The sequence below is a fragment of the Polypterus senegalus genome, chromosome 11, assembly GCF_016835505.1.
Source record: "Polypterus senegalus isolate Bchr_013 chromosome 11, ASM1683550v1, whole genome shotgun sequence".
NCBI lineage: Eukaryota > Metazoa > Chordata > Cladistia > Polypteriformes > Polypteridae > Polypterus > Polypterus senegalus.
This window is the reverse complement of record NC_053164.1, coordinates 71,651,279-71,668,177: the sequence shown is the minus strand read 5'-3', so window position 1 is coordinate 71,668,177 and position 16,899 is coordinate 71,651,279.

The window sequence follows — 16,899 nt, the reverse complement described above, 5'->3', positions numbered from 1 at the left end:
ATGGGACAAGACTGTAAGCGACAGTGCCCCCTCTCATCTCAGGGTGGTACCACATACCTTAGGTGATTCCAGAAAGCAATACTCTGGCATGCATGCATGCCACCTGTCATAAAAAATAGTACTTTTAAGGTGTGTCTTACAACTACAGTAATAAAGTTTTTAACTAACTTGTTTGGGATTTACTTTTTGAATGCAAATATATAATTTCCTTTTGTATTATTAAATTAGAGTTACTAATGTGCTGTGCACAAGCAATACATTTTGACTCACTTATAATGTTGCATTTTAGGATGCTTTATCATGGTACTCTTATGCCTTTCAAATTATCAGAAAATTGTTTCTGTTTTCATGCACTCATTTGGAATAGTATTTAAAAAAGGCAATACTATCCAACCCTACATCAAGCTGACAAAGTGAAAACAGAATTTTAAATTTTTTTGCAAATTTATTATATAAGGAAATATCACATTGACACAGGTATTGAGAGTCTTTGCTAAGGCAAGTGAAATTTGGTTCAGCCTCATCTCATTCTATTGATCGTCATTGAGATGTTGCTGCACATCATTTGGAATCCATCCATGGTCAATTGTATTGATTGCACATGATTAGGAAAGGGTGGCACAGTGGGTAGCGCTGCTGCTTTGCAGTTAGGAGACCCAGGTTCGCTTCCCGGGTCCTCCCTGCATGGAGTTTGCATGTTCTCCCCGTGTGTGCTTGGGTTCCCTCCAGTTGCTCCGGTTTCCTCTCAAAGTCCAAAGACATGCAGGTTGGTGCATTGGCGATTCTAAATTGTCCTTGGTGTGTGTGTGTGTATGCGTGTCCTGTGGTGGGCTGGCACCCTGCCCGGAGTTTGTTTCCTGTATTGGCTGGGATTGGCTCCAGCAGACCCGCATGATCCTGTAGTTAGGATATAGCAGGTTGGATAATGGATGGATAGATGATTAGGAAAGACACACATCTGTCCATAGAAGGTCCCACAGCTGACCATGTCTTCCAGAACAAAAATCAAAAATCCAATGAATTGTCTGCAGAGCCTAGAGATTGCATTGTGTCGAGGCACAGATCTGGGGAAGGCTACAAAAAAATCATCCAGCATTAAAGATTTAAAGCTCCAGAGAACCTGTGTGAAAAGCTTTTTCTTTTACTTTTTAACAATGTCAGGGCATACTGTTTGGTAAACATGTAATTTACTTGTCCTGCCTCTATGTGCTGGTTTTTGGTGTTCTAAATTAAGCATGTACTGTAGTTAAACCATGTTGAGTGTCTTTGTGCTCTAACTATTTTTATTTTGAGAGAAGCCACTTTCTGTTGCCTGTTTCAGAGCATTCCTACAGTGATATGCCAAATGACCTATATCAGGTGAAGACGATCACAATGCCAATTAATGATGATTTAGTACCCTAATTTGTCCTAAATATTGCAATGTTTGAACATATGGATTTATTATCCAGGCCAATAGCAGGTCAGCTGTAATTAAATGTTTATCTGAAATGGTTTTATTTAGAGCAGCAATTTCTGTAATTCAATTTTGAAAATTAACATCACAAGTAAAAATTAAATCTAAAGTAACTGTTGCAGTGGACAGATCTTTACATTTAGCAAAACATTACTGGACTTGATAGATAAAGGAAAATGTTCAAATCAACCAATAAGACTATTTTATCATAGTTAATAACTTGTGCCAATAGAAATGTACTACTTTTGTTTTCCATGAAAGGTTAAACATGTACTATAATTGTATTTGATTCTAACTTAATATCTGAAAAGAGCCCCTTAATGGATGAAAAATCATCAGATAACACCTTCGTATTTCTCTCTCCTATGCACTATCTGCCTATGCCAACTTTTCACCCTTCTGTCTAGCTGGTTTCAAACACTAGACATATGCGAACCCAAGTCTGAGATGTCTTTAAACTGCATTCTATGTTCGATTCCACTGACTGGAATGGAGATACACTGTAATATCTCAACGTTTTATACCACAATATAAAATCTTAGCGTCATCATGCCACAGTGCTCTCTGGGGGACCCTAAGAACACCGAATCCCACCTCTAAGCTGCCTTCATTAAAAAAGCAACATTGTCCCAACCCTTATGTTGCAGTAGTGTTTGCTACAATCTATTGGGGCTGGTAAAAACTGGATTTTGGACAGTCAACCTGGGCCTCACCTTAAAATGTACAATGCTGTCCTAGTTCTGGTCAGTGGTTTTACTTTTAATCCCTTAGGAGATCTTTTAAACAGTAGTCAACCCTGGATTCTGACATTTTGAATTATGTAATATCCAATAATGAGCACGTTGTCAGGATCAACATACAGTGGATTCAGAAAGTATTCAGGCCCCTTCACTTTTTCCTGTGTTTTAGCCTTATGCCAAAATCTCTACAATTTATTGCTTTCCCTGTGAGTGATGGTGGGCATCTTTACCCATCTGATACCCCATTAGGTTGGAAAGACAGGAGGAAACAGTTTACACAGGGCTTTGTCGTCCCAGAACACTAGACCAAAGGGCATGCGGGATATTGTAGTCCTGGGGGACAGTCCTGCTAGGTTCCATGGGGGCCACCAAGGGGAGCTGCAAGATTTGGAAGTCACTTTTCTGTGGGGCTCCACACTTTGGAGATGCAGCATCATTTCACCGGAAGCACTACCGGGGGATTAGATAAAAGGAGCTGCCTGCCTCACATCAGGGAACCACAGTCGGGAGGAAGAAGAACGAAGCTTGCCAGAGAAGGAGTGGAGACGAAGGACAAGAGAGAAGAACAGAAAAGGCATTGTGTGCTGTATATTAATCCCAAGGGGATTAATAAAGTATCTATCTATCTATCTATCTATCTATCTATCTATCTATCTATCTATCTATCTATCTATCTATCTATATTGTGCTTCTTTGTACTGTGCTTGCTGTAGGGGGAACAAAGAGAAAGGATTTCCCCCTTGTTAATGAAACGTGTGGGTAGCTGAACTTGTGCCTGGTGTCTGTCAGTGTCAGGTTTGGGGAGCTGGTGTGCCCCCTTGTGGCCAAACCCTACATCAAGCAACAGTCAATACCCCAAGCTGACAAAGTGAAAACAGAATTTTAGATTTTTTTGCAAATTTATTATATAAGGAAATATCACATTGACACAGGTATTGAGAGTCTTTGCTAAGGCAAGTGAAATGTGGTTCAGCTGCATCACATTCTATTGAGATGTTGTTGCACATTATTTGGAATCCATCCATGGTCAATTGTATTGATTGCACATGATTAGGAAAGGGTGGCACGGTGGTGCAGTGGGTAGTGCTGCTGCTTCGCAGTTAGGAGACCCAGGTTCGCTTCCCGGGTCCTCCCTGTGTGGAGTTTGCATGTTCTTCCCGTGTGTGCGTGGATTTTCTCCGGGTGCTCCGGTTTCCGTCCAAGGACATGCAGGTTGGTGCATTGGCGATTCTAAATTGTCCCTAGTGTGTGTGTGTATACGTGCCCTGAGTTGGGCTGGCACACTGCCCAGAGTTTGCTTCCTGCCTTGTGCCCTGTGTTGGCTGGGATTGGCTCCAGCAGACCCCCATGATCCTGTAGATAGGTTATAGCAGGTTGGATAATGGATGGATAGGTGATTAGGAAAGACACACATCTGTACATAGAAGGTCCCACAGCTGACCATGTCTTCCAGAACAAAAATCAATCCATGTGGTCCAATGAATTGTCTGCAGAGCCTAGAGAATGCATTGTGTCGAGGCACAGATCTGGGGAAGGCTACAAAAAAATCATCCAGCATTAAAGATTTAAAGCTCCAGAGAACCTGTGTGAATTTCTGTAAGTCTAGACTAGTCAAAGAGACTACTTGTTTTCTTCTTTTATAAAGTAAAAACAAGTTAGATTAAATACTTCTTCCATTCACAGAGCATGTTATGAGGGTTATTCTGGGATTTCATGATCCTTTGCCTGAAGAAAACTCAACACTGTGAATCAAGAAATCACCTCTTCCCCTGCTAACTTTTCAAACTGTGCAATAGTTTATTTTGTTTTACTCCTACTTTTTGTTTCTGCCTCTAGCCATGTTTATTCATATTCCTCACTTTAATATTCCCCTCACCCTCCTTCTTACTATACAGCAAAATCGCAGGTTATTGTGAGTCCCAGGATAATGCAGAATGAGATGTAATCAAAGAAGTTTGAAAATAAACAGTTTGTTCTTGCATCAGTACATAAGTTTAAAAAAAGCAATTTCACAGGTGGTATTACAATGAATGATTCCTTTTTCAAAGTGACACTGACAATGCACAGATGTTGGGGGATATGATTAAACTCCCAGTTGTAAAAAGAGAAAAGACACAAAGAACGAAAAAAGCAGTGAAAGTCTGAGAAGTACGTCAATTAAAAATATGGAGAAATATTACTCTGGGCGAATTTTATAAACTTCAATTGCACTGAACATGAAAATTACAATATCTTTGGGAATGCAGAACAGATGTGCTGCAGTCAGAGAAAAGACAGAGAAAAGGCAAAGAAAACATGTGAACCTCTGAATATTATTGTAATCCTTTTATTTGTGGAGTATTTCTGTGAAGAGGATGACTTGTACAATCTGCCTGCTAAATTTCAAGACCCGGCCCTCTTCTTTGTAAAAATGACTATTGTTTTGCATTGTGACAGATGTGGCTGTTGAAGATAAAAAAGCATAATTTCAACTACTGGAAAATCTGTTATTGTGAATTTATGAACATCTTCAAGTTAAATGATAAAAATAGAAATCAATTTTAATATCACTACTTTTTTTCTACAGGGAGACAGTGTGTAATATTGGTTATTAATTATTCCCTTCAACTAAAAAAATGAATATTTCCTGACTGAATTTGAAAAGGGCAAGACTTTTACATAGGTACATTGACTATTTAAATATATATGTTTGTGGTGCAGAGGTAGTGCTGCTGCCACACTGTAAGGAGACCAGGGTTCGCATTATGGGTCCTCCGCGTGTGAAGTTTGCACATTCTTCCCATGTCTAAATGGGTTTTCTCCAGGTATTCCGATTTCCACCCACTGCCCAAAGATATGCAGTTTAGGTGAAATGGCGATGGTAAATTTGTGTGTGTTTTGTGTGTGTGTGTGTGTAAGGGGTGAGGGGGTTGGGGGGTTGGGAGGGGGGGTACCCTGCAATAGGCTGGCACCCTGACCAAAGTTTGTTCCTGCCTTGCACCCTATGCTGGCTGGGATAGGCTACGGCCACCAACTCGTGATGCTGGTCTGGATTAAGTGGGTTAGAATAAAAAGCCACAAGACCACCAAGCCCCCACTAGTCATTCTACCTAACATAAATGATCTAAATTAGTCCTCATGGTTTTCAGGCTTCTCATGGAAGAATTTGATGATGATGGTCATGTGGGACTCTGGACTTGAATCCATCAATGTAGAGACATCTTTGATCGGGAGGTGGTGGCACAGATCCCCACCACAGAAAACCGGAAAAAGAACAGCAGAGTAAGTATGGGTTAGTACGGACTTTGGAGCCACAAAAAAAAAAAAAGATAATTAAATGCATATACAGAATTTCAGGGTTAAACTAAAATGAAGCTATGAGAAAGTCATGTTAAAATAATGAGTTTTTAGCAGTTTTTTAAAGTGCTCCACAGTATTAGCCTGGTGAATTTCTTTCGGTAAACTAGTCCAGATTTTAGGTGCATAACAGCAGAAGGCTGTCTCACCACTAACTGGAATAATAAGCAGACACTCATTTGAAGATCTAAGGTTACGATTTGGAGTTTAAGGTGAGAGATATTCTGAGATATAGGATGGTGCGAGATTATTTAAGACTTTGTACACCATAAGCAAAAAGGGCTGAAAATGAAGACCAAAGAGAATTCTAAGATTTGATTATTCAGAAATATACAGTAAATCCAGGGAAGTGTTCAAAACCACATTAAACATATTGACGCTCAGTGCATTGTATTTTATACTAAAAGAAATGTACTGCCGGGCGGCACGGTGGCACAGTGGTACCTGGGTTCACTTCCCGGGTCCTCCCTGCGTGGCGTTTGCATATTCTCCCCGTGTCTGCATGGGTTTCCTCCGGGTGCTTGGTTGCCTCCCATAGTCCACTGACATGCAGATTAGGTGCATTGACAATCCTAAATTGTCCCTAGTGTGCTTGGTGTCTGGGTGTGTGTATGTGGGCCCTGCAGTGGGCTGGCACCCTGCCCTAGGATTTGTTCCTGCCTTGCACCCTGTGCTGGCTGGGATTGGCTCCAGCACACCCCTGTGACCCTGTGTTAGGATATATCAGGTTGGGAAATGACTGACTGACTGACTGAAATGTACTGCCATGATAAAAGAAGTATAAAGAAGGTCAATCCAGCTTAGTGATCAGATGTATAAGGCTTGAGTTTACACAAAAAGAGGCTTGAAGTATGTGTATGCAACTTTCCAGGCTAAAAAGAAAACTTGACAGGAGAAATTGCATATATGTAGGGCAACTCTGACCCAGCCATACACAAGAGAAACTGGTAACTGATGATCAAATGCAGCCAAACCAGCTAATTATCAATTATTTCTATCACTCAGCCATTATTATAATGTGTGTTGATATGTGAAATATACTAAACATTAAAAAAGATGAATATAATGCATAGTCTGATGGCGGCTGGTGGTCTTTCAAACAGAGAAAGCACATTTTAGGGCTACATCTTAAAATTAATCCATTATTGCATTGTGTTATGTGCAGTATATTTATATATGCTCACCTTTCTCTTTGTAGAAAATGGCCTGTCATACCAACTGGTGACTTTTCCAGAGACTTGACCGGTTTCTTCTTGGCCAGGATAGCAAGGCTGCTCAAATGGTTTTGGCCCATTTTGTTGTGGCTGTAAAACTTGACTCATATTAAGCAGAATAAGCTCCTCTCTACACCTGCTGGTGTACCTCCAACTGTTGCCACTAAAGACAGTAGCTTGTATAGCCGAGACATAACACTAACAAACTGCATGTCTTTAAAGACCACCAAGAAATCACACAGCTTTCCCTGCAAATCACTATTTGAATATATGATCCAGAGTTCAGATCTCACTTTTTCTGAATACCATACCATACCATACCAGGAGATTTATTTTTCCCTGACTTTTGAACCAAATCAGTCTTGGGAGTTGGTCTGCCCTGCTGTTTTATTCTGAGTCTCTCCTCACAAGGACGACTATCAAATGGCTTCACCAAAACCAGGTCAACAAAATTAGCACCGTCTGCCATAATACACAGCTAGCTAGCTATCTGGCTATTTCCCCACCCAGCTAGAACCAAGTTTGAAATAAACAAATTAACTTTACTAAACTGAAACAAGGAGCACACTCAATAGCACTATGTTTATGTTTTTATTCACAGTAGGATATGTACAAATGAAAATAATGGGCTATGTTGCTAGCAGATAACAGGCTATGAGCAGAACTTCTCTGGCTAAACATCCACATGGAACTGAACTTGGAATGGTCCAGTACCAAAACACTTTCAGTCATAAAGAGGTCCAGCCACCTTGACAGTATTCTGCCAGCCCACTGCCCTGTTTACTCTCAGAGAAGCTGAGCTTTCCTGGAAAGGATGTTTTGAAGCATTTGTCCAATAAAAGTTTAGCATTGCTGCACTGAAAATAAAGTATGTTCTGAAGTCCCACTGAAATCCAGTGATGATGCACTTCAATGGGTTTTAAAGGATTGTGCTGCCATGGGAATATATAAGAAAAAAAAAACACGTTAGATGACCTGCAAGAAACTAGCCAAGAAGTTTAACATGTTCTTGCGCATTCTTTGTAACAGCTACTCTATGTAAATACAACAGTTCATATTTGACACATTTTTTTTCATGACATTTTAGAGGAAGCAGAGCGTCCCTTGTAGGTTTAGAGTCATTGTCTCTGGTATAGACTCTGTTCTTTTTCCTCTTTAACAGGAACAATGCTGCATATTTGTAGTGAAGAACTTTTGTGGTCATTTTATATCAGTTGCCTGTTGTCACTTCTCAGGGAACTGGATAACAGGTTAGAAACATCTCAGTGAAGCTTCAGTCCATCATGTCCAATGTGCTGGGAGCCATTAACCAATGCACTACATCCAATTTACATATGGTGTAGGTGTACATGTATAAAACATTACATATTTTTGCAAACATAAAAAGACAATATGGTGGTGATATACAGTACTGTGCAAATGTTTTAGGCAGGTGTGAAAAAATGCTGTAAACAAAGAATGCTTTCAAAAATGGAAGTGTTAATCATTTATTTTCATCAATCAACAAAATGCAGTTAATGAACAAAAGAGAAACCTAAATCAAATCAGTATTTGGTGTGACCATCCTTTGCCTTCAAAACAGCATCAATTCTTCTAGGTACATTTGCACACAGTTTTTGAAGGAACTCGGCTGGTAGGGTGTTCCAAACATCTTGGAGAACTAACCACATATCTTCTGTGGATATATCCTTCTGTCTCTTCATGTAATCCCAGACACACTCGATGATGTTAAGATCATGGCTCTGGGGCGGCCATACCATCTTGTTCTTCTTTTACGTTGAAGATAGTTCTTAATGCCTTTGGCTGTATGCTTGGGGTCGTTGTCCTGCTGCAGAATAAATTTGGGGCCAATCATACGCCTCACAGATGGTATTGCATGATGGATAAGTATCTGCCTGTATTTCCCAGCATTGAGAACACCATTAATCCTGACCAAATCTCCAACTCCATTTGCAGAAATGCAGCCCCAAACGTTCAAGGAACCTCCACCATGCTTCACTGTTTTCTGAAGACACTTATTATTGTACCGCACTCAAACTGCCTTCTGCTACAGCCAAATATTTCAGATTTTGACTCATCAGTCCAGAGCAACTGCTGCCATTTTTCTGCACCCCATTTCCTATGTATCAGTGCATACTTGAGTCGCTTGGCCTTCTTTCCATGTTGGAGGTATGGCTTTTTGGCTGCAACTCTTCCATGAAGACCACTTCTGGCCAGACTTCTCCGGACAGTAGATGGGTGTACCTGGGTCCCACTGGTTTCTGCCAGTTCTGAGCTGATGGCACTGCTGGACATCTTCCGATTTCGAAGGGTAATAAGCTTGATGTGTCTTTCATCTGCTGCACTAAGTTTCCTTGGCCAACCACTGTGTCTACGATCCTCAACGTTGCCCATTTCTTTGTGCTTCTTCAAAAGAGCTTGAACAGCACATCTTGAAACCCCAGTCTGCTTTGAAATCTTTGTCTGGGAGAGACCTTGCTGATGCAGTATAACTACCTTGTGTTTTGTTGCTGTGCTCAATCTTGTAATGACACGAAACTGTCTTCATGAAACATGAAACAGCATTTTTTCACACCTGCCTAAAACTTTTGCACAGTACTGTATGTCATAAAAATAATGGCAAAAATCGAGATCAAAAAAACAATGTGTTAGAATTCATCAGTCAAGATAAGAAAAATCCTGACACCAGACAAGAGAAGCACTTCATAAAGAAGCTAATGCAAGACCAGTTTTGGCTGAAACCAAGTGACAGACAGCAATGGCTATTCATGTATCAACACTTTCCCAGGTATTACACATGAAGGCTGGCAAGACAGAAGCTGCAGTATGTTGATCTTTGACCACAAATATTATTCAAAATGTTACCTAGCGCATATAACAGATCTGCAGAAACTCCTGTGTGGTGACACCAAGACAGTGGATTTTTTTGGCTTGATGACTAAATGGCACATGTGGTAAATCACATAACAGCTAGGTCATGCCATCTTCATCTTAAAATATGATTTGAGGATGTTTTTCATCATCAAAGACTGCCAAATAAGGCACAGTAGGATAAAATATTAAATAAGACCTGTATCCATCTATCAATACAGTGAAATATGTATTTCAATAACATATTACTTCAAAATGCACTTTAATAATGTAAAATGAAGAGCGTAGTTGCCCTTTAATGGCCTAGTCATAGTCATGACCTTTTTAAAAATGAAAGAAGACTAAAGAAGGGTTTGGGAACTCTTTAAATGACAAAGATGGAGGGTGTGCAAGATACTGTTTCCAACTGGTGAAACGCCCAATCAGAATGATAATGTACCTAGCTTTGCTCATGCTCATTATACCACCATGATCTTATGGTGGTGTGGTGCTGATGAACGGGTTGGTGGAGTTTGCTAGGGTTCACAGACATTCCTTGAAGCAAATGGCTTCAGAGTGAGGAATGAAGCATGTAGAATATCAGCTATCTGGTGGTTTAATACAAATCTCTCCCGTGGTTCATTAAAAACATTCTTGATGCTTTAATCTAATTGAAAATCTGCTGCAAGCCTTAATAATATCTCTCCATGAACTTCTCTTTGCTTAAGTTCATACAGCAATACCAATTTTGTAGTGAGGCTTTGTCAAACTTAATAAAGGCTTATGCAAAAACAATGCCGGGTGTTATACAGGCGATCCAACAATGTACTGAATCATTGGGGAAGAACACTTAAATAATAACATTTCAGTTTATTTTACATTTTTATTAGTATTGCTATTATTACTTTTACTATCATTTTCAGAAGGTATCAGTAAGGAAGAAAGTTATACTTAAGGTTATTTCATTTAATACAATAAAACCCCAGACAGGGAGATTCTTGATAAAAGTGCAAGAAGATTAATTCTTTTTTAATGCACAGCATTCACATAAATAATTACATCTTCAAAACCTGAAACATATATATATATTTTTTCTAATATTCTTTAATAAAATTTTATCAAAGCAATCAGATGATACTATTCATTACAGAAAACTGAACCACAGAAAAAATAGGAAACATAATAATCTAAATTCCTTATCTGAAATTCAGAAAGCAATATTTAAATGACATGTTTATAGATCATAGATGATTGGAATTTTTGAAACCCATTTATAAGCTTAGTTTCAGTGATAAGAAATATAAGAGATTTTGCAAGTTATTATGAAAGGGTTTGTGGTTGATCCTGTCTCATTTTATGCAAGTAAACCCACAGATACTGTATGTCCTCTTAGGGCTTGTTTATACTTCATGAACGCATATGCGCCTGCATCATGGCTGCCATGCGTTCCCAGCATTCATTTGATGCATCCTCTGAGCAGGTCCTCAGAAATTAACGCAACGCGTGCGTAAGTTGCAGTACCAGCAAAAAGCAGGGGGATGCAGTGTGCTAAAAGTTGGAATGTGACGTCAGAGTCTCTGGTTACTATCTACATGTGACAGAAAGCCGCCTTATGGATCCTATGAGATCGGTGTGGCGCTTCGATGTTTGATGAATGATTTGATGTGGTGAAGCAACATGCCGACATACAAATACATTCGTGGGGCATTTATATTCAAGCGTCACATATTCTTGATCGTAATGACACAATACATTTTAAAAGTCTCACATACCGTCTTCTGTGCCGTTTTTTATGGCTTCCTCCGGTCCTGGCAGCAGCGGCAAACAGCAATAGATTGCCATACTCAGCACATAAAATGTATGATATTCCAACTCTCTTCACATTTAGAATCCTTAGATTTATACATGATATCACTTTCATGAATAAATGCATTAAAGTATGTATGTTACATTTTACAGATAAATCGGTAATTTCGTTTAAATAATGAATACTATTAATAATTACACACATGGGGGTGACACGGTGGCAGAGCTGTAGCACTGCTGTCTTGCAGGGAGTCACATCACTGATATTCCCTGCCTGGAGTTTACATGTTTTCCTGCTGGGTTTCCACAGTGTACTCCAGTTTCCTTCCAAAGATATGCAGATTTGGTTACACTAAAATGACGCTAGTGTATGTGAGTGCTTGTAGTCACCTTGCGATGGGCTGATGCCTTGCCCAGGGATTATTTCTGCCTCGTGCCCAAAGCTAGCTGAAATGGACACATACCTGGATTGATGGATTTAATCATTAAACATCCTTTTCAGAGATATTGCGGTAAGATATCATCGGAATTTAATGGGTGTTCCAGGCAATTCACAACACAGCGAAGCCGAACCTGTTCTCACCGTGATGACATCTCACACTGCCACCTGGTGGATTCCTCCAGATTTACATAAAGTAAGTGCGCAAGTATAAACAGTACAACGCTTGTGTAGCAGGAGTCATGTTGTGTGAAATATAACTCCAGTCTTATCGTTGCACTCACCTGACTGGAACGTTGGGTGCAAAGAGTCAATTAGAGTTTACCCACAGCTGACTGCTATTGCAACTCCATGTTCCTCTCAACTAATCTCTTCTCCGCAGGTGACAAAAGAGAGGAACAAGGCAAGCAAGGAAGCAGGTTTAGATACGTTCATGAAGAGGTAAATGGGGTAGTTTTCCAGCTTGAATGGAGAGGCAACCTAATGAGACAGACTCAGATTAATATGAAAACCTGCCTTGATCATATTCACACAATGAATCTAAAGAAAATTGAAGTTAAGAGATATATAAGGGTAATGGCAGCATAATCCTGGTGCCAAATTTAGACAGAGTAGATTAAACATCACCTCTCAGCTCTTTACAAAAGACCCCCGGGAGGAGAACAAATGACATAGTCAACTATTGATTCCCTTTAAGCCATCTGATATACACCAGGCACAACCTGAAACAGCACAGCCTGTTTCTTCATTCATTCAAATACTTCCTTTATGTGATATTTCTACAGTATTACTTTTGATTTAAAAAATTCATCCAACTTTCTGAACTATTTCCTTTTCAATGCTTTTACAATGTTATAGTGTATGGTTTGTATTAAAGAAAATTCCCAGGATTATGCAGTTAAAGTTAATGTGCTCTGTTTTTCTTTTTATGAGCCACTTATAAATAGCAGTATCAAACTTTTATGTGCCTTTAATGGGCTGTTACAGTAAATGTGTTTCCCTAGCACCATAATGCCCATGTTAATTACTTTTAAATTATAATAATTGCCACTAGCAGCAGAATTCTGATAGGACTTATATTATAGAGTAGCATAATTGCAGGAGTCTGAGCCTTTCACATGCAATTCTTCATTCAACCCAACATAAATATCACCAATATTATTACTTCTTTTTTTGGGCTTTGAAATGTGCCTGTTTTAATATGCATCCATCCATCATTAAACTGATTTTCTTTAACCCATTTTTTCCATAGTAACACTACAAAAAAGATATACAATGAATACAAAGTAGATATTAATTCAGGAGCGCAGTCCAGTCTTTCAAACAGCATACTGAAATGAACACCCATACTCACCAGTTAACCAAATATTCATTTCAGGAGCACCTGAAGAAAATATATGCAGACAGATGCTGTAACTTCCCGAAAGGAGTCAAGACAAAGTCGGTGAAAGAAAAGATATTGACAGTATATTTCTTGAATTATTAATCACTGCATGAGTAGTTAAGGTGGATAGTGCTGCAGAGTCAGAACATTAAGAGCTCTGGGGAGTTTTGTTCTTCTTCTTGTTTGTATATGGGCTGGTTTATAGATACAGTATGCCAACCTGTCCATAACAAACATGTGCATGTTAGATTAAGCTACAAAGACCCAAGGCAAAAGGTGGCATGTTTCAGTTTTATTACTGGATAGCAAATATATACAAGAAATAAAACCTGGACACTGACACAAATAGATGAATATACACAGGCTTGGACCACAATAGAAATAAAATCCTGCAGTACTTCTTTATATTCCTTGCTTTGTGCCCCAGTAAATACGAGTTATCGCTAATATACTAACAACCCAATTGTGCTTCATTTACTCAGAGAAGCTTTTATCTGTGGCATCTCTGCACAATAATCACCTTTTTCCACCATGCACAGTTTTGAATGTTTGGAAAATGTACACAGTTAAATCATTTAGAGATTTGTACATAGATAACGACTTTGCATCCTATGAACAATTACACTCCAACTGTAGCTTCCCATCAACACAATTTTTCCCAATTTCCAAATTACAAAGTTTGCTAAAGAAAATCTGCCCAATGTTCCTCACCTCCCACCTACTTTCTATTCCAGAAGAAATATTGATCAGTCTCGAGCACTCAGACAGCATTTCTATAATATACAGTAATCCCTCCTCGATCGCGGGGGTTGCGTTCCAGAATCCCCCGTGATAGGTGAAAATCCGCGAAGTAGAAACCATATGTTTGTATTGTTAGTTTTATATATTTTAAGCCCTTAGAAACTCTCCCACACTGTTAACATCATTAGAGCCCTCTAGACATGAAATAACACCCTTTAGTCAAAAGTTTAAACTGTGCTCCATGACAAGACAGAGATGGCAGTTCTTTCTCACAATTAAAAGAATGCAAACATATCTTCTCTTCAAACGAGCGCCGTCAGGAGCAGACAATGTCAGAGAGATTGAGAGAGCGAGCGTGACAGAAAAATAAACAATCAAAAAATCAATACGTGCTGTTGGGATTTTAAGTATGCGCACCGCAATAAAGCAGCCACAAAGAAGGGAGCAATGTGAAGGTAAGTCTTTCAGCATTTTTTAGAGTAGCCTCCGTATCTTCTAAGCAAACAGCCTCTGTGCAAACAGCCCCTCCGTCAGGCGCAGAGAACGTCAGAGAGAGAGAGCGCGCGAGATTAAAGCAAACAATCAAAAAATCAATACGTGCTTTCATTTCTTAGAGGAGCGTCTATATCCTCTAGGCAAACAGCCTCTGTGCTCACACCCCCTCCGTCAGGCGCAGAGAATGTCAGAGAAAGACCGAGAAAAGCAAACAATCCGCTTGGGGAAGCACATCATATATCATTAAGGAGTTTTAGTTAATATGTAATACGTGCTCTGATTGGGTAGCTTCTCAGCCATCTGCCAATAGCGTCCCTTGTATGAAATCAACTGGGCAAACAAACTGAGGAAGCGTGTACTTTAAATTAAAAGACCCATTGTCCGCAGAAATCTGCGAACCAGCGAAAAATCCGTGATATATATTTAGATATGCTTACATTTAAAAAACGCGATGGAGTGAAGTCGAAGCGCGATATAGCGAGGGATTACTGTACACAAACTTTTAAAGCCCATTTTAAAGATCCCAGAGTACAGTGGGAAAAGGATCTCTTTCTCAACATTTCAGAAAGGCAGCCATGCACATAATTCACTCTAACTCCACATGTGGAAAGCTTTCAATTATTCAATTTAAAATCTTTTATCAAGCACATCGTTTAAAATTTTCCAAAATGTTTCCGGGGCAAGATCCAACCCGTGAATGCTGAAATCGAGCTACAGCCCCACTAGGCCACATGTTTTGGGCCTGCATCAAATTAACATCATTCTGGACCAAAATCTTCAAATGCCTACCATACAGCCGAGGTGTCACAAGCCCTCCTAACCCATTAATAGCTGTGTTTGGTGTTCTTCCAGATGGGCTTAAAGTGGAGAATGACAAACAAACCGTCATTTCCTTTACTACACTATTGGTACATAGACTTGTCTTGGTCAACTAGAAAAATCCTAACCCACCTCTTTTAAGTCAGTGGGTAACTGATGTTATATACTATTTGAAATTGGAAAAAATCAAATTCATACTTAGTGGATCTGTTCAAAACATTTTTAAAACCTGGCAGGATCAAATCAATAACATTTTAGAATAAGCATTGATGTTGGAGAAAAGGATGCTCTTCCCTCTTTTCTAGTCATAAAGTTTTACTCTGGCTGTTGACGTTCCTCTATTTTTCATGGGTGGGGGTTGAATTAAATTTAGTTTTGTTAAGTTTGACTTGTTTGTATGGAATGTTACTTGCTTTTAATGAATTCAATAAAAAACAAAAAGTTACTAATACTGTAGAGTTGTACCATTTAATTTCATGACATTAAACTGATAAACAGCATTTAACCCCTGATCATTAAATGATCACTTTCCATACTCTGATCTGTTTGATATCAAGACCTAATTATGTAGGATTCTGATTTTCAATTATTTTGCATTAATTATTCAATGTTATTGACCGCTCATATGTTCTGTCTTAGTTTTTCATGTTCTGCCTAATACATGTTGCATTTTTAAAAAAGTACAAATAGAAAAATAAAAGAGTTGAGGTCCCAACCAGGGAAACCTCCATTTAGTATTTGGTTGGCTGGAAATTCAAATAAGTTTGGGAAGACGTGTTCACCTCTATCTTAAGCACAAATACAACGATGTGTATGCAGTAGCTACTGTAGTCTAAAATGATAACTACTCATCTTCTTTGGTAAGGACCAGGCCTGTCGCGACAAAGCAGGCAAACCAAGCAATTGCTTGGGGCCCCGAGCTGGCCTGGGGCCCCAAGACAACGACTGGTTAAGAATAAAATGCAGCGACAAACTGTGTGAGCGCCCCATTGATAGTGAATGCAGTAAAGTGCAATGACACTGTTATCGGGATCCCCCTCAAGGGGGCCCCCCTCGCTGACAGCAGCCAGCCAACCACGCGATCTCTCCTGCCGGCAAAATACAAAACTTCCTCGGCAGTCATGAAGCGGAATTATGCTTCAGGAAGCCAAAAAAGAAAGTAGAGAAAGGAAGAGGAGGATAAGAAAAAACAAGACAGTGGTAAGTGATAAATTACACACATAAAATAGCTCTACTTGTCTTGTACAAATGGTGCAATTTTGCAGCAGGTAGGCTAGCAGAAATATGTATGGCTATGCTGTGGTTCCTTTGCGTGCGTGCGGGGGGCCTCCATGTCCATTTTGCTTGGGGCCCCCAAATTCCTTCAAACGGCCCTGGTAAGGACTAGTCCATAAGGCGAAGTTACAGAGGATCAGATGTGACGTCAATGATCTTCAGATAGCACATGCTTTGGTTTGAGAACAGGAATAGAAATTGTTACTATAAACAGTGTAACCCACTCTAGAACTTTCCTGGTCTTAAACTTCATCAATCCCCATAAGATACTCACTATACCAGCAAGTTTGAAAATGTTTAAATCTGCTCTTGGTCAACTTTCTCCATGGCTCTTCAGTATGCTA